The sequence below is a fragment of the Hyla sarda genome, unplaced genomic scaffold, assembly GCF_029499605.1.
Source record: "Hyla sarda isolate aHylSar1 unplaced genomic scaffold, aHylSar1.hap1 scaffold_1104, whole genome shotgun sequence".
NCBI lineage: Eukaryota > Metazoa > Chordata > Amphibia > Anura > Hylidae > Hyla > Hyla sarda.
In genome coordinates, this window is record NW_026607724.1 from 98,357 (window position 1) to 121,404 (window position 23,048).

The following is a 23,048-nucleotide window of genomic DNA, read 5'->3' on the forward strand; positions in this document are numbered from 1 at the left end:
TCAGGGGTTAGGCAGGGGTGTCCTTTATCACCAGTGGCATTTATATGTGCTATTGAGCCTCTGGTATGTATGATTAGGAGGGATAAGATAGTGAGAGGTGTACGCATTCCTGGTAGTGATGGAAGGGAGTTTAAAGTTAATGCTTATATGGATGATGTATGTGTCCTGTGTGATTCTGAGTCCGCTGTGAGGAGGGTGAAACTTTTAGTGTCTATTTTTTGTGGTGCATCTGCTTTTAAGGTTAATTGGTTAAAGAGTGAATGTAAGTGTTTTGGTGAGAGTAGATTAAGTAGAGATGTTGGGGTGAATGTTGTGGAGGGGTCTATTAAAGTGTTGGGGATTAAGTTTAGTGACGATTTGGATGGGAAAGAGAGTTGGGAGGAGGCGAAAAAGAAGGTGGAGTTGCGTCTAAATTATTGGAGTTTGAGAAGTCTTTCCTTCATTGGGAAGATTGTAGTTATTAAAAGTGTTGTGTTACCAATTTTTCTGTATGTTGCTATGATTTTTCCTCCCCATTATATGGGTTTGAGGAGCTTGAACAGGGTTCTGTTTGTCTTTTTTTGGGGTTCTAAAGTTGAGAGGTTGAGGAGAGAAATAGTGGTGAAAAATTGGAAGAAGGGTGGTATGAGTTTTCCAAATTTGGAGGTGTACTTTGGAGTGAATATTTTAGTTTTTATTTTAGCTATTATTGGGAGTGATAGAAAGGTGTCCTGTATGACAAGATTTCTGGCTGGTAGATTTTTTGTCAGGTTGAAGTGGTGTGAGAGGGATTTGAATAGGCCTATTGCTTTTGAGGTTCCTAAATGGTATGAGTGGGTTGTGAGGTTTTTGGAGAAATTTGAGTTGATAGAAGAAGAGGTGAGTGTTTTGAAGAATAAACGTTTGTTGATGAAAATGATTGAGAGTAAAGAGGTTGTATGTAATATTAATTCTGTGAGAGGAGCGGATGTGGAAAAAGTTTGGAAGAAAGTGAGGATGGATGGTATGTCTAATAAGCAAAAGGAGATTGTATGGCAAAGTTTGCATGGGGTGTTGCCAGTGAGAGAGTTTCAGAAAGCAAGGGGTTTGGTGAGATGTGATGTGTGTCCTAGGGAGAATTGTAATGGTTTTGAAAGTGTTATTCATCTTTTTTGGAATTGTAAGTATGCTCGTGAGGTTGTGAGAAAACTTGGGCCTTTGTGCAAGGAATTAACAGGTGTGGAATTTTTGTATTATGAAATGATGATGTTTGGATTATGTGTGAGTGGTGGTCAGAATGAAAGAGTGTTGTGGTTATTGTTGTCGTGTATTAAAGAAGTCTTATGGGATGTTCGGAATGTTTATTTGTTTTTGAGAAAGGAAATAAGTGTAAATAATAGTGTGAGGATGGTGTTAGGAAAGCTTTATTTGTGTTATTTGTGGGATGCTAGGAGGGGTGGGATTGATGCGGAGGGTATTTGGAAAACGAAAAAATGGATTCATTCTGTTGATTTATCTTGATGTTTTTCATGTACTTGTAATTTTGTCTGTTTTTGATTATAAATAAAGTTCCCGATGATGAGAGGGTTGTGTGTTACAGAAAGTTTGTAATGCCAGTTTTGAAAGTATTGTTTTGAGTACTTTCATCCCTTATCTGAGGGTTTAAAAAAAAAAAAAAAAAAAAAAATCTGTTCTTATCAGTTTAATATCTGATACGTCCCCTATCTGGGGACCATATATTAAATGGATTTTTGAGAACGGGGGCCGATTTCGAAGCTTGCTTCCGTCGCCCTATGCATTGACCCGATATGGCAGTATCTTCGGGTACAGTGCACCACCCCCTTACAGGGTTAAAAAGAAAGATTCCTACTTTCATTGCTACCTGCTTGCTGGCTAGCCAGCTAGCCAGCCCTGTGGGCCTTGCTGCTGCTGCAGCCAAAAAACAAAAGGTGGTGCTGCTGCTGCTTCTGCTGCTTCTGCTTCTGCTTGTGTCTGGCCGCTGTTGGAGCGTCCAGGCACAGGACTTCTGCTGCTGCTGACTAAATGGCCTCCTTAATTGGATCATTTGAGTAGCCAGCACACCTGTGCAGGTAGGGCATGACATGATAGGCAGCTGCCTTGATAGCGGGTGGGTGCTGAATGTTCCTAATTGACAAAATAAGATTAATGCTTATGAAGAAATATAAAATCTCATCCCTTCCCCAATATCGCGCCACACCCCTACCCCTTAATTCCCTGGTTGAACTTGATGGACATATGTCTTTTTTCGACCGTACTAACTATGTAACTATGTAACATAACATGGGGGGGGGGGGGGGGGGTCTCCTGGCTGTTCACACAGGTGTGTCATTGCTGTACATTGACCATGCATTGCTTCTGTGGTATTGCAAAGGCAAAGACAAATGCTTCCAGCCATCCATTGCACTAATGGATTGGTCATCAGCTGGCTGTCTATGTCCCGCATCAATATAGACCAAAGTACAGAGGGTTAGGCTATGCTATTGTGCACCTACCTGATGCATCAGAAGGTGCGAGGCCCTTGCTAAATTCTGTGCACAGACTTTGAGATCTATACTTTAGACTGTATCTAAACCTGCTCCAACATGGACTGACATTCTGGCCTACTTTCAGCCGATGCGACTTGTCTGTCGCTGAACAGTCGCTTTTTATGTATTCAGCACCTATGTATAATGTTGTAAAAATGCTCTAGAAGCTAAAGTCGCAGAAATGTCACACATATTTGGCCTGCAACTTTCTGTGCGACAAATTCAGACAGGAAAAATCAGTATAAATCCTTAGAAAATTATCCGCCAGTGTCTCCATCTGCTGGCGGTATTGAATAAGCATTGCTGCACTGATGGGGTATGCATTAGACGAAAAAAAAGAAGAAAAAGAAGAATAATACGCCCAGAAAAGAGGCGAAAAGGAGAAAAACGTAAAAAAACGTGAAAAAAAAGTAAGAGGAAGAGAAGGGAAAAAAAGGTGGAAATGGGTTTAAAAGTGATTTCGGCGGAGAAATATATATATATATATATATATATATATATACGCGCACACACACACATATATATAAACGTATTCTCCGTTGAGATATTGCAGCCGCTGCTGTGTCCAGGCCCAGGAGCCTTAGCACTGTGCTGTGATGTCACTCAATACCACTGACATCACTAGGTGTAAACAACATCTCTCCTTTGCTGTGTATGTGACTATGGAGCTGTTTGGTGATGTCGTCTATTATGGCCTTCATAGAAGCAACAGGAGATTGTTGCATCCATCTAGAACCCTCAGAACTACAGTGCTATGATGTCACTCACTTCCACAGGCCTTGCAGAGTGTAAACAACAACAACCCAGCTTTGTTGTGTATGTAACCATAGGGATTTGTGATGTCACCTAGAACCTTCACAGCAGCGACAGCTTTATGAGGAGCATCAGCACTGCTCTGCCTGAGCAGAACCATCACCGCCATAGGTTGTCAAATAACCCGGGTTTAACCCACACAGGTAAGTCCAATGGGGTGCAGGCATGTCCTCTATGCTTACAGCTTCCCGTGGGTGTTGGTTTGATACCGTTTGGGGACAGCCAAGGAGGCATCTGCAGGCAACAAAGGTAGGTGTGTGCTTGTGTGTGTGTTTCCTATGCAGATCCTAAGCCCAGTGTCACATGCAAGTAGGAGGAGTAAGAAGGGTTCCTGGCAAATCCGGGTTATGGATTGCATTTAAAAAGGCCCCGTGGGAGTGCAATGGGCCCCTGTCTTGCTGCTTAGCAATAATGGTATGGGTTTAGGTTCTGCTGTGTGTACTGGTGGTTGACTGCCCCCCAGCCCAGAGTGTGCATGGAAAATTGTCTGGCAGCCTCCCTGACAGCAAGCAGTGATAGTGCCCATGAAGGGCACCTTGTTGGGCCCGCCCCTTTCACGGTTATCGCTTCTCGGCCTTTTGGCTAAGATCAAGTGTCTTGCCCTAAGGTATTCGGGTACCCCTCTCCTCGGCCTTGTGGGATCGCCCAGGTTTATTGCCTGGGCTTCACCCACCTGCTGCTATTGGGGAGAGGGCTTAGTCCCAGGATAACGGGAAGGTGATCATCGGAGGACGGGTCTGCCGGAGAGGATGGCTAATGCGCCGAACGCTCCTAATACAGTACGGCTGTTTATCGAGGAGGAAAAGAGGAGTGCCTACGGGATTTTGCATGTCCAGCAGAAGGTCGTGGAAGGAGTGCTGAGGATGCCGCATGCTTCCATCTTCTGTGTCCAGGTCTTTCCCAGCCAAGGATTCTTTGACGTGACCTTCTACAACCTGGATGATCTCCGTACCTGTCTCTACCGGAGTAAGGAGAATGCTTCTCACCCTGACCTACAAGGGATCCGATTCATTTCCTGCGAGGCTCGGCCTAAGAAAGTTCCAGTGGTAGTGCATATGTACAACCCTTTTGTGCGGGATGAGGAGATCCAGACCTTTCTAAGAAGGTATTGTGTGTCTGTTTCTGGTGCGGAGAGGAAAAATAACATCCTGGGGACTTTCACAGGCATGAGACGTTTTTGGGTGGAGTTTAGGCCTGCCCCCGAGGGTGGTGCTGAAGGTTTTTGTCACCCCCCGCAGAACTTTGCGATAGGGAACAACAGGGGGTTTCTGCACTACCCGGGGATGCCAAGTTTTTGCCGGGACTGTTTTTGCTTTGGTCATACCAGAGAGAACTGTACAACCGGGCAGGTTTGCAGGAACTGCCACAAGCCTGATCACCGCACTGCAGACTGTCCCGAGAAACGCAAGTGTCATTTCTGTGGTTCTTCGGATCACCTGGCTAGGAGTTGCCCCACTTACCAGTCTGGGGCACCCCGATCATATGCAATGGCTCTTCGAGGTGGGACAGTTCCTGAGGACTCCAATGCTGCCAGGGCAGGCGATGCAGAGGTTAGCGTGCTGACCAGTGAAGCAGAGTCTGCCCCTGTTTTTCCTTCCATTTCTAGGTCTGTTCCGGATGCTTTGGTGGCAGAGGGGGAGAAGGCGGAGTCTGTTTCGGGGGCATCTGTTTCGGAGGCCTCTGATCCGCCAGAGGAGATGACTGTGGACAAAGAATCCTTGAAGAGAAAGATGCCGGTGGAAGAATCGGAGGATGACTGTCCGACTCCTCAGAGTCAAAGGATTGAGGACTTTCCTAGCCCGGGAAGGGAGGAGGCAGGTGGAGGGTCGTCATGTCAGATTGATTCTGACTCCTCTTTATCCTCCCTGGGCACAGGTTATTTGGAGGAATGTTCAGTCAAAAAATTGACAAAGACTCTTAAGTTTAAGGAAGGGGAGGCAAAAAATAAGGGTAGAGGTCGGGGAAAGGCTAGGCCTCCTTTTGATAATGCTTGATTTTGTATTTCCTTTTTTTCCTTCAAATGTTTGAATGAGTTTAACAATTGGTTCTCTAAATGTCCGCAGTATTAGATCTTTAGAAAGGAGATCCGCCATTTTTGATTTACTTTCTAGATATTCTTTTGATGTTCTAGGTCTCCAGGAGTGCTGCTTGGATGGGGAGCCAAATATCTCCTGGCCTTATGGGCAATCGGTATGGTCTGGTTCAATGGAACGTAATTCGGGGGTGGGGATTTTGTTCAAAAGTAATGAGTTTGTTGTTAAAAAAGTTGTCCATATTGTTCCGGGTAGGGTATTATTAGTGCATTTTATTTTCAGGGGTTTCACATATAAAGTAATTAATGTTTATGCTCCAACTGGGAGGAAGGAAAGAGGGGAGGTGTTTGAGAAATTATATTTCTTTTTGAGTGGGAGGGATGATGTGTTCCTTATAGGGGATTTCAATTGTATAATAACAGAGGGGGATAGGAGTAGTACTACGGTGGGTGGTGGGTCTGGTTTAGACAGTACTAGTAAGCAGCTTAAAGAGATTGTAAATTTATTTGGGTTAAAGGATTCCTTTGTTGCCCATAATGATGGTACTATCGGTTATACATATTTTTCTAACAATACAAGTTCGCGTATTGATTTCATTTTTGTCTCAAAACTAATGTCTGTTTCTAATTTCAGACGGAGGAGGTTACCGTTCACGGATCATGCCTGGATTGAGTGTGTGGTAAAAGGTGGTGGTCTAAGTGAGTATGGAAAGGGTGTTTGGAAGTTGAATGTGTCTTTATTGGATAATGAATGTGTATTACAAGAATATAGGGAGCGTTTTGATGGATGGGTGTTGAGGAAGGATGCATTTTATAGTGTGGTTGAGTGGTGGGAGTGGGTGAAGTTAGAGACTAAAAGGTTTTTTATTAAAAAAGGGTGTGAGAAAGGGAGGAAAGATAGAGAAGAGTATGAGAGATGGCAAAGAAGGTTAGAGTATTTGTATGAATTGAGGCGTTTGGGGATGAGTGTTGAGAAGGAGATTGAGGAAGCTCGTGGAAGTGTGAATGAGTGTCTGGAGAGGAATGGAAGGAAGATTATTGCACAGGCTAGGGTTGAAGTGAAAGAGAAGGATGAGAAATGTAGCAAATTTTTCTTTAAAAAGGCATTCAGTAAAAAAACTGAGATGATGAGTGTTTTTACGAATGATGGGGTAGAGGTCTTTGGTAAGGATGAGGTGTTAGAGGAAGTGTGGAAGTTTTATTCTGATTTATTCACGGAGAAGGAGCGGGACGTGACTCTAGAGGAGGAATGTTTGGGATATGTGGATAAGCGTTTGGATGAAATTGATGGGTTCTTTATGGAAGAGGATGTGAGGAAGAGTGAGGTGGAGGATGCTGTGAATGGGATGAAGAAAGGAAAGGTGGCAGGGAGTGATGGTTTGCCTGTGGAATTTTATCTTGTGTTTTGGGATATGTTAGGGGATTATGTATGGGAGGTGTGTAAGGAAGTACTTAGGAGAGGGAAGTTATCTAAAAGTATGAGTGAGAGTGTGACTGTGTTATTGTTTAAAAAAGGGGATAAGAGGGATCTTAAAAATTGGAGGCCTATAGCGCTCTTGAATTGTGATTACAAAATTATTGCTAAAGTTATTGCGAGTAGGTTAAAGGATGTGATTGATTGTATGGTAGGTGAGGAGCAAATGTGTACAGTGCCTGATCGTAGGATTTCTGAATGTCTGTTAGGTCTGAGGGATGTATTGTGGGACTGTAAAACTAGGAAGCAAGGTGTGGCTGTTGTTACGGTGGATTTTGAAAAAGCGTATGATAGGGTGGTGCATGATTTATTGTTTAGGGTTTTGAGGAGGATGAATGTGCCGGACAGAATGGTGAAGTGGATTGAATGTTTGTATAGGGACATTTATAGTAAGATTCAGGTCAATGGTTTTCTGAGTAGGGAAGTGAGTATAAAATCTGGAGTGCGGCAGGGGTGTCCCCTGTCGCCAATTCTTTTTATTTGTATGATTGAGCCTTTGTTGGGGATGATTAGGAGAGATAAGGTGATGCGGGGTATAGAAATACCTGGTAGTCATGGGAAGGATATGCGAGTGATTGGTTACATGGATGATGTTACTGTTGTATGTAAGTCAATGGCAGGGGTAAGGCGTGCTAAGTTATTGATTGAGTGTTTCTGTTTAATGAGTGGGTTTAAGCTTAATGTTGGGAAGAGTGGTTGTAAATTTTTTGAGGGGTGGGGAGAGAGTGGGTTGTGCGAGTGGCCTGTGAGAGAGGGGGGTGTGGAAGTGCTTGGGGTGGTGTTTGATAATGATTTGTATGGGAAAGAAAGTTGGGAGAGGGTTTTGGGGAGGGTGGGGAATAAAATAAACTTCTGGTCTTTAAGGACTTTATCGATTGAGGGAAGGATTCTGGTTATTAAAGCTGTTATAATTCCTATTTTGCTTTATGTTAATTATGTGTTTCCTCCACCGGATAGGTGTCTGGCAAGAATTATCAGGCAGATCTTTGTTTTCTTATGGAATTCAAGGATGGAGAAATTGAGTCGTGGGAAGGTGGTGAAAAGCAGAATGCATGGTGGGAAAGGAATGATGAATGTGGAAGTGTTCCTGGCTGTGAAGTATGTCAGTTTTTGTCTCGCTGTAAGTAAGAAGGAATGTGTGTTTGGGTGCATGGTAAGGTATTTGGCTGGTAATGTGTTGTTGAAATATAAGCTAATGGAAAGGGACTTAAGGGTACCTGTAAGTTTTGAGGTTCCTTGGTTCTATCAGAGAATAGGGCGGTGTGTCAGGAAAAATAATCTGGAATGTGTGACTGAATGGAATGATAGTAAGAAGGTGATGAAAGTGTTGGAGCAGAGAGAAACAGTGGAATGTGTGGGAGGTCTGTCTGAGAAGGATTGTAAGGTAGTGTGGAAAAATGTCAGTCACAAGGAACTGACAAATAAACAAAAGGACTTGTCTTGGATGTTAGCTCATGGGTGTCTGCCAACAAGGGAATTTCAGAGGAGAAGGAGATTGGTAGACAGTGAAGTGTGTCCCAGGGATGGTTGCGGTGGATGTGAGAATTATGTACATGTGTTTTGGGAGTGTGGTTATGCGAAGTCTGTGTGGAGAAAAATGTCTGGTCTAATTAAAAATCTTACTGGAATTGAAATCTTATCCTTTAATATGATGATGTTTGGTTTGTGTGCAGTGGAGAGAGAGAAGGCAAGAGTGTTATGGTTCATAGTAAATTGTGTAAAAGAGGTTCTGTGGGATGTAAGGAATATTAGGATTTTCAATCAAACTGAAGTAAGTGTGAAGGAATGTCTGGGCATGATCCGTGGTAAAATTTACCTTTACGTATTATGTGATAGGAAAAACTATGGTTCTGATGATGCAGAGGGGATCTGGAAACACAAAAAATGGAAGTACTGGTTATGATTGTATTCTTATTTGTCTTTCTTTTTCTTTTCTTACAGATTATATCCTGATATGAAGGGACAGTTGGAGGGACAGAATCCGCTGCAATTTATTTTTTCTGAGGGAAAGTCATGAAGGGAAAGCTTTTTGTTATATGTACATGTAAAGACATGCTTCCTGTATATATTGTATATGTCAAATATGTGTTATTCATGTGTTTTCAGATGAATATGTAATTTTTTGAATGATTTACTTGGTTATGTATTGTATATTTCCTTTTCAATAAAAAAAAAATCTGTTCTTAAAAAAAAAAAAAAAAAAAAAAAATCTGTTCTTATCAGTTTAATATCTGATACGTCCCCTATCTGGGGACCATATATTAAATGGATTTTTGAGAACGGGGGCCGATTTCGAAGCTTGCTTCCGTCGCCCTATGCATTGACCCGATATGGCAGTATCTTCGGGTACAGTGCACCACCCCCTTACAGGGTTAAAAAGAAAGATTCCTACTTTCATTGCTACCTGCTTGCTGGCTAGCCAGCTAGCCAGCCCTGTGGGCCTTGCTGCTGCTGCAGCCAAAAAACAAAAGGTGGTGCTGCTGCTGCTTCTGCTTCTGCTTGTGTCTGGCCGCTGTTGGAGCGTCCAGGCACAGGACTTCTGCTGCTGCTGACTAAATGGCCTCCCTAATTGGATCATTTGAGTAGCCAGCACACCTGTGCAGGTAGGGCATGACATGATAGGCAGCTGCCTTGATAGCGGGTGGGTGCTGAATGTTCCTAATTGACAAAATAAGATTAATGCTTATGAAGAAATATAAAATCTCATCCCTTCCCCAATATCGCGCCACACCCCTACCCCTTAATTCCCTGGTTGAACTTGATGGACATATGTCTTTTTTCGACCGTACTAACTATGTAACTATGTAACATAACATGGGGGGGGGGGGGGGGGGTCTCCTGGCTGTTCACACAGGTGTGTCATTGCTGTACATTGACCATGCATTGCTTCTGTGGTATTGCAAAGGCAAAGACAAATGCTTCCAGCCATCCATTGCACTAATGGATTGGTCATCAGCTGGCTGTCTATGTCCCGCATCAATATAGACCAAAGTACAGAGGGTTAGGCTATGCTATTGTGCACCTACCTGATGCATCAGAAGGTGCGAGGCCCTTGCTAAATTCTGTGCACAGACTTTGAGATCTATACTTTAGACTGTATCTAAACCTGCTCCAACATGGACTGACATTCTGGCCTACTTTCAGCCGATGCGACTTGTCTGTCGCTGAACAGTCGCTTTTTATGTATTCAGCACCTATGTATAATGTTGTAAAAATGCTCTAGAAGCTAAAGTCGCAGAAATGTCACACATATTTGGCCTGCAACTTTCTGTGCGACAAATTCAGACAGGAAAAATCAGTATAAATCCTTAGAAAATTATCCCCCAGTGTCTCCATCTGCTGGCGGTATTGAATAAGCATTGCTGCACTGATGGGGTATGCATTAGACGAAAAAAAAGAAGAAAAAGAAGAATAATACGCCCAGAAAAGAGGCGAAAAGGAGAAAAACGTAAAAAAACGTGAAAAAAAAGTAAGAGGAAGAGAAGGGAAAAAAAGGTGGAAATGGGTTTAAAAGTGATTTCGGCGGAGAAATATATATATATATATATATATATATATATATATATATATACGCGCACACACACACATATATATAAACGTATTCTCCGTTGAGATATTGCAGCCGCTGCTGTGTCCAGGCCCAGGAGCCTTAGCACTGTGCTGTGATGTCACTCAATACCACTGACATCACTAGGTGTAAACAACATCTCTCCTTTGCTGTGTATGTGACTATGGAGCTGTTTGGTGATGTCGTCTATTATGGCCTTCATAGAAGCAACAGGAGATTGTTGCATCCATCTAGAACCCTCAGAACTACAGTGCTATGATGTCACTCACTTCCACAGGCCTTGCAGAGTGTAAACAACAACAACCCAGCTTTGTTGTGTATGTAACCATAGGGATTTGTGATGTCACCTAGAACCTTCACAGCAGCGACAGCTTTATGAGGAGCATCAGCACTGCTCTGCCTGAGCAGAACCATCACCGCCATAGGTTGTCAAATAACCCGGGTTTAACCCACACAGGTAAGTCCAATGGGGTGCAGGCATGTCCTCTATGCTTACAGCTTCCCGTGGGTGTTGGTTTGATACCGTTTGGGGACAGCCAAGGAGGCATCTGCAGGCAACAAAGGTAGGTGTGTGCTTGTGTGTGTGTTTCCTATGCAGATCCTAAGCCCAGTGTCACATGCAAGTAGGAGGAGTAAGAAGGGTTCCTGGCAAATCCGGGTTATGGATTGCATTTAAAAAGGCCCCGTGGGAGTGCAATGGGCCCCTGTCTTGCTGCTTAGCAATAATGGTATGGGTTTAGGTTCTGCTGTGTGTACTGGTGGTTGACTGCCCCCCAGCCCAGAGTGTGCATGGAAAATTGTCTGGCAGCCTCCCTGACAGCAAGCAGTGATAGTGCCCATGAAGGGCACCTTGTTGGGCCCGCCCCTTTCACGGTTATCGCTTCTCGGCCTTTTGGCTAAGATCAAGTGTAGTATCTGTTCTTATCAGTTTTCATGCTGGTGGGGATGGGTGCTGCATGGAGGATGCAGGTGTACCAGGGCTTTCCGGGGCTGGTTCTGAGGAATCAGCTCGACGGCTGCCCCGATGTGACCTGTTCCCTCCGGGTCTCGCCATGAGGCTGAGAGGGTCTAGAGCCGAGGTACTTTTGTGCCTCGGGGAGTGGTGACCCCGAGGTGCCGAAACTCACTGGGAGAATAGACTCACTGAGTTGAAGCACGGGCACCATAATCTCTTCACCTTGTGGCACTCACCTCTTGATTCCCGGCCTTCTGGCTAGGATCAGAGAAATTTTTATTGATCCGGCTGGATGTCCGGGCAGTATATCTGCACACATTCACTTATTTATTTCTTTTTTGTCTCACTGTGTCACCTTTTGCGTGTTGTGTGTTCACAGGATTGGTCAGGATGCGGTAGCCCTTCTGGGTGTCCCTCCTGGCGGTCTAGGGGAGGTGTGTGTGGCCATTAGGTTCCGCACCTCCCTGCAAACACCCCGGGTACTCCTGCTTTGGCAGGGTACCTACCGTAATCGGCTCTGCGGGCAGATACCTTGGCTAACGCCAAGGGGGATGCCGGGAGCATTTGTGGTCCCCTAGTAGCTTCGGCGAAAAGGGACATCGAACCTGGAACCTCGCAGGTACCATTTGGTCCGGAGGCGAAGGGTAAGGTTTGTTGGGGGGCCTCTCTCCTATCGGAGAAGGGCTTGCGATAGACCGCATCCTTTGTGCACGTTTTTTTAGTGTAACACGTTTGCACTTTTTCTTGCACTTTGGGTGAATCGAAAGCACGTTCCTCGGCTTTAGATAAAAAATAAAAAAAAAATCTGTTCTTATCAGTTTAATATCTGATACGTCCCCTATCTGGGGACCATATATTAAATGGATTTTTGAGAACGGGGGCCGATTTCGAAGCTTGCTTCCGTCGCCCTATGCATTGACCCGATATGGCAGTATCTTCGGGTACAGTGCACCACCCCCTTACAGGGTTAAAAAGAAAGATTCCTACTTTCATTGCTACCTGCTTGCTGGCTAGCCAGCTAGCCAGCCCTGTGGGCCTTGCTGCTGCTGCAGCCAAAAAACAAAAGGTGGTGCTTCTGCTGCTTCTGCTTCTGCTTGTGTCTGGCCGCTGTTGGAGCGTCCAGGCACAGGACTTCTGCTGCTGCTGACTAAATGGCCTCCTTAATTGGATCATTTGAGTAGCCAGCACACCTGTGCAGGTAGGGCATGACATGATAGGCAGCTGCCTTGATAGCGGGTGGGTGCTGAATGTTCCTAATTGACAAAATAAGATTAATGCTTATGAAGAAATATAAAATCTCATCCCTTCCCCAATATCGCGCCACACCCCTACCCCTTAATTCCCTGGTTGAACTTGATGGACATATGTCTTTTTTCGACCGTACTAACTATGTAACTATGTAACATAACATGGGGGGGGGGGGGGGGGTCTCCTGGCTGTTCACACAGGTGTGTCATTGCTGTACATTGACCATGCATTGCTTCTGTGGTATTGCAAAGGCAAAGACAAATGCTTCCAGCCATCCATTGCACTAATGGATTGGTCATCAGCTGGCTGTCTATGTCCCGCATCAATATAGACCAAAGTACAGAGGGTTAGGCTATGCTATTGTGCACCTACCTGATGCATCAGAAGGTGCGAGGCCCTTGCTAAATTCTGTGCACAGACTTTGAGATCTATACTTTAGACTGTATCTAAACCTGCTCCAACATGGACTGACATTCTGGCCTACTTTCAGCCGATGCGACTTGTCTGTCGCTGAACAGTCGCTTTTTATGTATTCAGCACCTATGTATAATGTTGTAAAAATGCTCTAGAAGCTAAAGTCGCAGAAATGTCACACATATTTGACCTGCAACTTTCTGTGCGACAAATTCAGACAGGAAAAATCAGTATAAATTCTTAGAATATTATCCCCCAGTGTCTCCATCTGCTGGCGGTATTGAATAAGCATTGCTGCACTGATGGGGTATGCATTAGACGAAAAAAAAGAAGAAAAAGAAGAATAATACGCCCAGAAAAGAGGCGAAAAGGAGAAAAACGTAAAAAAACGTGAAAAAAAAGTAAGAGGAAGAGAAGGGAAAAAAAGGTGGAAATGGGTTTAAAAGTGATTTCGGCGGAGAAATATATATATATATATATATATATATATATATATATATATATATACGCGCACACACACACATATATATAAACGTATTCTCCGTTGAGATATTGCAGCCGCTGCTGTGTCCAGGCCCAGGAGCCTTAGCACTGTGCTGTGATGTCACTCAATACCACTGACATCACTAGGTGTAAACAACATCTCTCCTTTGCTGTGTATGTGACTATGGAGCTGTTTGGTGATGTCGTCTATTATGGCCTTCATAGAAGCAACAGGAGATTGTTGCATCCATCTAGAACCCTCAGAACTACAGTGCTATGATGTCACTCACTTCCACAGGCCTTGCAGAGTGTAAACAACAACAACCCAGCTTTGTTGTGTATGTAACCATAGGGATTTGTGATGTCACCTAGAACCTTCACAGCAGCGACAGCTTTATGAGGAGCATCAGCACTGCTCTGCCTGAGCAGAACCATCACCGCCATAGGTTGTCAAATAACCCGGGTTTAACCCACACAGGTAAGTCCAATGGGGTGCAGGCATGTCCTCTATGCTTACAGCTTCCCGTGGGTGTTGGTTTGATACCGTTTGGGGACAGCCAAGGAGGCATCTGCAGACAACAAAGGTAGGTGTGTGCTTGTGTGTGTGTTTCCTATGCAGATCCTAAGCCCAGTGTCACATGCAAGTAGGAGGAGTAAGAAGGGTTCCTGGCAAATCCGGGTTATGGATTGCATTTAAAAAGGCCCGTGGGAGTGTAATGGGCCCCTGTCTTGCTGCTTAGCAATAATGGTATGGGTTTAGGTTCTGCTGTGTGTACTGGTGGTTGACTGCCCCCCAGCCCAGAGTGTGCATGGAAAATTGTCTGGCAGCCTCCCTGACAGCAAGCAGTGATAGTGCCCATGAAGGGCACCTTGTTGGGCCCGCCCCTTTCACGGTTATCGCTTCTCGGCCTTTTGGCTAGATCAAGTGTCTGGTCAGGAGGATCCTGGGAGTTTGTCCTACCTTTTTCAAGGGGGGCTGCTACGAGGAACCGAAAAGGCGATCGACAAGATGGGTGTTCGCATCCGTTACCTTACATCCGGTGAAACGCGGATTCGTTTTTCCTTTCGCTTTGATGTTGATGAAGACAAACAAGAACTCGTCCAACTTTCTTATTTTGTGAAAGAAACTCTCTACAAGCTTCTTGGGGTGAAGAAAGAGAACATCGTCTGTCTCAGAGATCCTCGGAAGGGCAGCTTCATCCTAACTCTGGACTCTGCTTATGCATGCCAGAATCTTTTTGAGAAGCTGAAAAGCAATCAAGACCTTGCTGAGCTTGATGGGATCACGGTCACAGTGTTGTATACTGGAGGCGATATTCCTCTAGTTGTGTGTATGCACAATCCCTTTGTGACTGTGTCCCATATTGAGCTCTTTTTGGGGAAATACTGCAGTTCTGTTAAGTATTCCCATAAGGTGATGAATTCAGAAGACCTATGGACGGGGAAACATAAGTTTTTTGTGAAAATGAAGGAGGATGCTACTGGCATTGGAGGGTTGTGTCATCCACCCTCCAACTTTTCTATCGGTCGGGATAAGGGCTATTTGTTTTATCCCGAGATGCCTACTTTTTGTAGGAAATGTAAGAAATTCGGACATACTATGGAAGTTTGCACGGACACTACAGTTCGCTGTGGTCGGTGCAATCAAGAAGGCCATGTTTCTAAGGACTGTGCTAAAATCGTCTGCAACATTTGTGGTGAAGAAGGCCATGCCTTTAAAGATTGCAGTCTCCGTTCCAGTGTAGCTAGATCGTGGGCTGACCGTGTAGCGGGGAGAGTGGGTGTAGTGCAAGCTGAAGTACCACCTGCGAAAGCACCCCAGCGGTCTGAGGCGCCTTCAGAAAAGCCGGCTGTAACTTCTCATGTCGTGGCGGAGCTTATGGACCTTTCTGCTGTGCCTGAGACAGAGGGGAGACCTTCTGTGGAGGGTTCTGGTGGTGGAGGGTCACTAGTGAGCAGTGAAGCCATGGAGGTTGGCGTGAAGGAGATCAAGCGGAAGAAGGAACTTGGAGATGAGCCACAACTTGGCATTAAACGGCCTGTCAAAAAAAGCTCAGACGAATGTGAGGACAGTCAACATGCATGGAGGCCTTCTATAAGATCAGCGTCCGATCCAAAAAATATCAAAGAGTTTGAAAGCCCGGAGTCACCTGTGGGTTTCATATCGGACTCAAACTCCAGTAGCGAATAGCTTCCTTAAAGTGCTCCTCTCTTAATGTGAGAGGTCTAAAGAGCCCTACGAGAAGGGCTGCTTTGTTTAGTTTTTTAGAGACCTTGGACTGTTCTCTGTTCTTTTTACAAGAATGTGGAATTGAACATAGTCCAAATTATGAGGACCTTTGTCGTAGCTGGACTTTGGGACCATCGGTCTGGTCGGGTGACAATCTGAACAGATCTTCAGGTGTTGGGATCTTGTTTAGAGGTTCAGATGTACAAGTTTTGTCCTTCTTAGAAATTATACCTGGTAGAGCGCTATTAGTTAATATTAAGTACAATGGCTCGGAGATTAAGCTTTTTAACATCTATGCTTCTCCTGAAAAAAATGAGAGAGCCGACTTGATTAATGATATTCAGGCTTTTATCCCAGGTTCAACACCTATTTTAATGGCTGGAGATTTTAATTGTTGTATGAGTGGTGATCATCGTGAGAGTGGAAGTGTGCATGTCAGAGTGGATAAAACAGAGAAACAGATTAAGAGTATGACTGAGGATTTTAACTTTACCGATGTCTGGAGGAGAAAATACCCAGACGACCCTGGTTACACATGGGAAAATAATGTCTGCAAATCCAGGATTGATTTTATTTTTTTATCGGAAAGTTTTAATCTAGTTGATGTTTCTCTTTTATCGAATATTTTCTCTGATCATAAGTTATTATATGCACATGTCACTTTACCTGGCCTAGAGAAAGGCAGAGGCGTTTGGAAGCTCAACACTACTTTATTAGAGGACATGAAAACAAAAAATGATTTTATTGCTGCTTATAACAAATGGAGATTGCGTCAATCCCAATATAAAAATATTTTGGATTGGTGGGAGGATGTTAAAAAGTGGACTAAACTGTTTTTTATCCGTGTGGGCATCCAAAAGGCTAAGGAGAAAAAGTTATGGTTTAAAATGTTAAACACTAAAATCCAAACATATTATAAACTAAAGCAAGCCGGGCTTGAGATGGATGATGTTATTGCTCAGACAAAGAATGAAATAAAAAATGCCATTAGTCAAAAAGGAAAAGAAATGATTTTTAACAGCAAGGTGCAATGTCTGGAGAATGATGAAAAGTGTTCGAGATTCTTTTTTAAGAAGGTGGTGGGAAAGAAAGAAATGATATCTGTAATAGAAGGGAAGATAACTAATGAAGAGATGTTGCGAGAAGCACAAGTATTTTATCAGGAGCTTTTTAATAAAAAAGATATTGATATTTCCTTTACTAATGATGTTTTAGATACCTTGGATTCAAAACTTGACAAAACTGACCAAGAGAGCCTTTGTGATGAAATCTTTTTACCTGAACTTTTAAGCACTTTTAAGAGTTTTTTAAATGGTAAAACACCTGGTTCGGATGGGTTGCCAGTTGAATTTTATCTGTGTTTTTGGTCCATTTTAAAAGATGATCTTTTAGGTATTTTTAACTGTGCTTTTAAATCTGAGATTTTACCTGCGTCCTGGAGAGATGGTGTTGTTACTCTGATTTTTAAAAAAGGAGACATCTCTAAATTAGAAAATTGGAGGCCTATTACCCTGCTAAATACAGACTATAAGGTTTTAGCAAAAATTTTAGCAAATAGGCTCAAGCAGGTAATTGCTAAGGTTATACACAGTGACCAAGTATGCGGAGTACCTGGAAGGAAAATAAGTGATCATCTAAACCTTGTAAAAGATGTTTTATGGTATCAGAAACAATGTGATCAGAAATTGGCAATTTTATCCTTGGATTTTCAAAAGGCTTATGACCGTGTTTCTCATGATTTTTTATGGTTGGTTTTAAAGAAAATGAATTTTCCTGATTTTATTGTTGGAAAAATTGCACTTTTATATAAAAACTGTTTTAGTCGTATTTTAATTAACGGTTTTTTATCCCAAGAGGTATGTTTACAGTCTGGGGTGAAACAGGGGTGCCCCCTATCACCCATTCTTTTCATATGTGCAATAGAACCTCTGTTGAATGTTTTGAGAAAAGATAAGCTCATTAGAGGAGTGCCAATCCCTGGAAGTGGAGGACAGAGCGTAAAGACGATAGCATACATGGATGATGTTAATATTCTATGTTCAGATGAACCATCCCTGAAACGTGCTATCAGACAGACAGAATTTTTTTGTGAGGGCTCTGGCTTCAAATTAAATAAAAATAAATGTGATTGCTTTGCAATAGGGAATTGGGGCAATACGGAGGTGAATGTGCAATATGATAAAATCAAAATCTTGGGTGTCATCTTTGACAATGAAAATAATGGAGAGGAAAGCTGGTCCATCGTCAAAGAGAAAGTGCAAAAGAAAATAAGTTTTTGGAAAATGAGGAAATTAACAATAGAAGGAAAAGTACTGATAATGAAAGCTTTGTTGCTACCTATCATGCTTTATTTAAGCTTGGTTTTCCCACCGAGTGAACGCACCTTAAAGTTTTTAAACAAGATTTGCTTTCATTTTTTATGGGGGTCTAAAATGGATAAACTCAGGAGAGATGTAATGATGAAGACAAAGAAATTGGGGGGTAAGGATGTGCCTGATTTAAAAAGGTTTTTATATGTTCACTTTTTTTCTATGTGTTTTAATGGCTTGCAAAGAAACTGTTATTGGTCTTATTTTTTAAAATATGCTGCAGGTCACATTTTTAGAAAAAGAAAGTGGATAACCTTACCTTTAACGTCCCCAATCTTATTTATTCCCCCAGCGCACTATGTGGTTTTAGAAAAGATTATTCGTATTTATGGCATTGCTAATTTTAGTCAAGAAATTTGTAGTAATGCACGAAAATTAGTTCCTGAAATCAGGAAGATAGAACAGATTTGCTTAATATCTAATTATTCCACTGAGAAATCTCTAAGAGTTTGGAGGATGGTGAATATGGGATTCTTATCTAATGACTTAAAAGATCTGGCCTGGCAGATAGCACATCAATGTTTGCCTACCAGAGAATTCCAACACAGAAGAGGATTGTGTCGTAGTGCAAAGTGCCCGAGAATGGGGTGTCCTAGTGAGGAAACAGTTTTACACCTTTTTTGGAACTGTTTTTACGCCCAAGAGATATGGCATTTGATAGGCCCCTTACTAAAATTCATTTCTGATCTTAATTTTTTAAATCATGAAGTTATTTTATATGGATTTTATAATGTTTTATCTGTGGAGAAGTCTCGGGTTTTGTGGATTAGTATAAATTGTATTAAAATTGCACTATGGAAGACGAGGAATATTCTTCTTTTTAAAAGAGACACTATTACCTCTAAAGATTGTGTTCGCCTAGCTCTTAGTGAGATGTATGTTTTCTATTTATTGGATAAAAAAAGATTAGGTCACAAAGTGGCTAAAAGTCTTTGGAATCTACATCTGTGGAATATGCTTTTAGCAGACTAAGTGTAATCTGGACTGCGTAAGGTCTTTTAGTCTAAGAATATTATATCTAAAAGTAAAAAATCTGTTCTTATCAGTTTAATATCTGATACGTCCCCTATCTGGGGACCATATATTAAATGGATTTTTGAGAACGGGGGCCGATTTCGAAGCTTGCTTCCGTCGCCCTATGCATTGACCCGATATGGCAGTATCTTCGGGTACAGTGCACCACCCCCTTACAGGGTTAAAAAGAAAGATTCCTACTTTCATTGCTACCTGCTTGCTGGCTAGCCAGCTAGCCAGCCCTGTGGGCCTTGCTGCTGCTGCAGCCAAAAAACAAAAGGTGGTGCTGCTGCTGCTTCTGCTGCTTCTGCTTCTGCTTGTGTCTGGCCGCTGTTGGAGCGTCCAGGCACAGGACTTCTGCTGCTGCTGACTAAATGGCCTCCTTAATTGGATCATTTGAGTAGCCAGCACACCTGTGCAGGTAGGGCATGACATGATAGGCAGCTGCCTTGATAGCGGGTGGGTGCTGAATGTTCCTAATTGACAAAATAAGATTAATGCTTATGAAGAAATATAAAATCTCATCCCTTCCCCAATATCGCGCCACACCCCTACCCCTTAATTCCCTGGTTGAACTTGATGGACATATGTCTTTTTTCGACCGTACTAACTATGTAACTATGTAATATAACATGGGGGGGGGGGGGGGGGGGGGTCTCCTGGCTGTTCACACAGGTGTGTCATTGCTGTACATTGACCATGCATTGCTTCTGTGGTATTGCAAAGGCAAAGACAAATGCTTCCAGCCATCCATTGCACTAATGGATTGGTCATCAGCTGGCTGTCTATGTCCCGCATCAATATAGACCAAAGTACAGAGGGTTAGGCTATGCTATTGTGCACCTACCTGATGCATCAGAAGGTGCGAGGCCCTTGCTAAATTCTGTGCACAGACTTTGAGATCTATACTTTAGACTGTATCTAAACCTGCTCCAACATGGACTGACATTCTGGCCTACTTTCAGCCGATGCGACTTGTCTGTCGCTGAACAGTCGCTTTTTATGTATTCAGCACCTATGTATAATGTTGTAAAAATGCTCTAGAAGCTAAAGTCGCAGAAATGTCACACATATTTGGCCTGCAACTTTCTGTGCGACAAATTCAGACAGGAAAAATCAGTATAAATCCTTAGAAAATTATCCCCCAGTGTCTCCATCTGCTGGCGGTATTGAATAAGCATTGCTGCATTGATGGGGTATGCATTAGACAAAAAAAAGAAGAAAAAGAAGAATAATACGCCCAGAAAAGAGGCGAAAAGGAGAAAAACGTAAAAAAACGTGAAAAAAAAGTAAGAGGAAGAGAAGGGAAAAAAAGGTGGAAATGGGTTTAAAAGTGATTTCGGCGGAGAAATATATATATATATATATATATATATATATATATATATATATATATATATACGCGCACACACACACATATATATAAACGTATTCTCCGTTGAGATATTGCAGCCGCTGCTGTGTCCAGGCCCAGGAGCCTTAGCACTGTGCTGTGATGTCACTCAATACCACTGACATCACTAGGTGTAAACAACATCTCTCCTTTGCTGTGTATGTGACTATGGAGCTGTTTGGTGATGTCGTCTATTATGGCCTTCATAGAAGCAACAGGAGATTGTTGCATCCATCTAGAACCCTCAGAACTACAGTGCTATGATGTCACTCACTTCCACAGGCCTTGCAGAGTGTAAACAACAACAACCCAGCTTTGTTGTGTATGTAACCATAGGGATTTGTGATGTCACCTAGAACCTTCACAGCAGCGACAGCTTTATGAGGAGCATCAGCACTGCTCTGCCTGAGCAGAACCATCACCGCCATAGGTTGTCAAATAACCCGGGTTTAACCCACACAGGTAAGTCCAATGGGGTGCAGGCATGTCCTCTATGCTTACAGCTTCCCGTGGGTGTTGGTTTGATACCGTTTGGGGACAGCCAAGGAGGCATCTGCAGGCAACAAAGGTAGGTGTGTGCTTGTGTGTGTGTTTCCTATGCAGATCCTAAGCCCAGTGTCACATGCAAGTAGGAGGAGTAAGAAGGGTTCCTGGCAAATCCGGGTTATGGATTGCATTTAAAAAGGCCCCGTGGGAGTGCAATGGGCCCCTGTCTTGCTGCTTAGCAATAATGGTATGGGTTTAGGTTCTGCTGTGTGTACTGGTGGTTGACTGCCCCCCAGCCCAGAGTGTGCATGGAAAATTGTCTGGCAGCCTCCCTGACAGCAAGCAGTGATAGTGCCCATGAAGGGCACCTTGTTGGGCCCGCCCCTTTCACGGTTATCGCTTCTCGGCCTTTTGGCTAAGATCAAGTGTCTTGCCCTAAGGTATTCGGGTACCCCTCTCCTCGGCCTTGTGGGATCGCCCAGGTTTATTGCCTGGGCTTCACCCACCTGCTGCTATTGGGGAGAGGGCTTAGTCCCAGGATAACGGGAAGGTGATCATCGGAGGACGGGTCTGCCGGAGAGGATGGCTAATGCGCCGAACGCTCCTAATACAGTACGGCTGTTTATCGAGGAGGAAAAGAGGAGTGCCTACGGGATTTTGCATGTCCAGCAGAAGGTCGTGGAAGGAGTGCTGAGGATGCCGCATGCTTCCATCTTCTGTGTCCAGGTCTTTCCCAGCCAAGGATTCTTTGACGTGACCTTCTACAACCTGGATGATCTCCGTACCTGTCTCTACCGGAGTAAGGAGAATGCTTCTCACCCTGACCTACAAGGGATCCGATTCATTTCCTGCGAGGCTCGGCCTAAGAAAGTTCCAGTGGTAGTGCATATGTACAACCCTTTTGTGCGGGATGAGGAGATCCAGACCTTTCTAAGAAGGTATTGTGTGTCTGTTTCTGGTGCGGAGAGGAAAAATAACATCCTGGGGACTTTCACAGGCATGAGACGTTTTTGGGTGGAGTTTAGGCCTGCCCCCGAGGGTGGTGCTGAAGGTTTTTGTCACCCCCCGCAGAACTTTGCGATAGGGAACAACAGGGGGTTTCTGCACTACCCGGGGATGCCAAGTTTTTGCCGGGACTGTTTTTGCTTTGGTCATACCAGAGAGAACTGTACAACCGGGCAGGTTTGCAGGAACTGCCACAAGCCTGATCACCGCACTGCAGACTGTCCCGAGAAACGCAAGTGTCATTTCTGTGGTTCTTCGGATCACCTGGCTAGGAGTTGCCCCACTTACCAGTCCGGGGCACCCCGATCATATGCAATGGCTCTTCGAGGTGGGACAGTTCCTGAGGACTCCAATGCTGCCAGGGCAGGCGATGCAGAGGTTAGCGTGCTGACCAGTGAAGCAGAGTCTGCCCCTGTTTTTCCTTCCATTTCTAGGTCTGTTCCGGATGCTTTGGTGGCAGAGGGGGAGAAGGCGGAGTCTGTTTCGGGGGCATCTGTTTCGGAGGCCTCTGATCCGCCAGAGGAGATGACTGTGGACAAAGAATCCTTGAAGAGAAAGATGCCGGTGGAAGAATCGGAGGATGACTGTCCGACTCCTCAGAGTCAAAGGATTGAGGACTTTCCTAGCCCGGGAAGGGAGGAGGCAGGTGGAGGGTCGTCATGTCAGATTGATTCTGACTCCTCTTTATCCTCCCTGGGCACAGGTTATTTGGAGGAATGTTCAGTCAAAAAATTGACAAAGACTCTTAAGTTTAAGGAAGGGGAGGCAAAAAATAAGGGTAGAGGTCGGGGAAAGGCTAGGCCTCCTTTTGATAATGCTTGATTTTGTATTTCCTTTTTTTCCTTCAAATGTTTGAATGAGTTTAACAATTGGTTCTCTAAATGTCCGCAGTATTAGATCTTTAGAAAGGAGATCCGCCATTTTTGATTTACTTTCTAGATATTCTTTTGATGTTCTAGGTCTCCAGGAGTGCTGCTTGGATGGGGAGCCAAATATCTCCTGGCCTTATGGGCAATCGGTATGGTCTGGTTCAATGGAACGTAATTCGGGGGTGGGGATT

The 23,048-nt window shown here is 43.8% G+C and overlaps 2 non-coding genes and 3 pseudogenes across 2 annotated transcripts; all 5 read left to right on the forward strand.

The window, feature by feature from the left end:
* The first annotated feature begins 1,603 nt into the window (after nucleotides 1–1,603).
* Nucleotides 1,604–1,798, forward strand: LOC130300915 (U2 spliceosomal RNA). The gene has a single exon (XR_008851651.1). It is a non-coding gene; the product is annotated as a U2 spliceosomal RNA (small nuclear RNA).
* A 7,178-nt stretch (nucleotides 1,799–8,976) lies between these two features.
* On the forward strand, nucleotides 8,977–9,185 carry LOC130300914 (U2 spliceosomal RNA; annotated as a pseudogene).
* Nucleotides 9,186–11,267: 2,082 nt separating this feature from the next.
* Nucleotides 11,268–11,427, forward strand: LOC130300924 (U2 spliceosomal RNA; annotated as a pseudogene).
* A 693-nt stretch (nucleotides 11,428–12,120) lies between these two features.
* On the forward strand, nucleotides 12,121–12,303 carry LOC130300918 (U2 spliceosomal RNA). Its single transcript, XR_008851652.1, has one exon. It is a non-coding gene; the product is annotated as a U2 spliceosomal RNA (small nuclear RNA).
* Nucleotides 12,304–19,099: 6,796 nt separating this feature from the next.
* On the forward strand, nucleotides 19,100–19,275 carry LOC130300909 (U2 spliceosomal RNA; annotated as a pseudogene).
* Nucleotides 19,276–23,048: the final 3,773 nt, after the last annotated feature.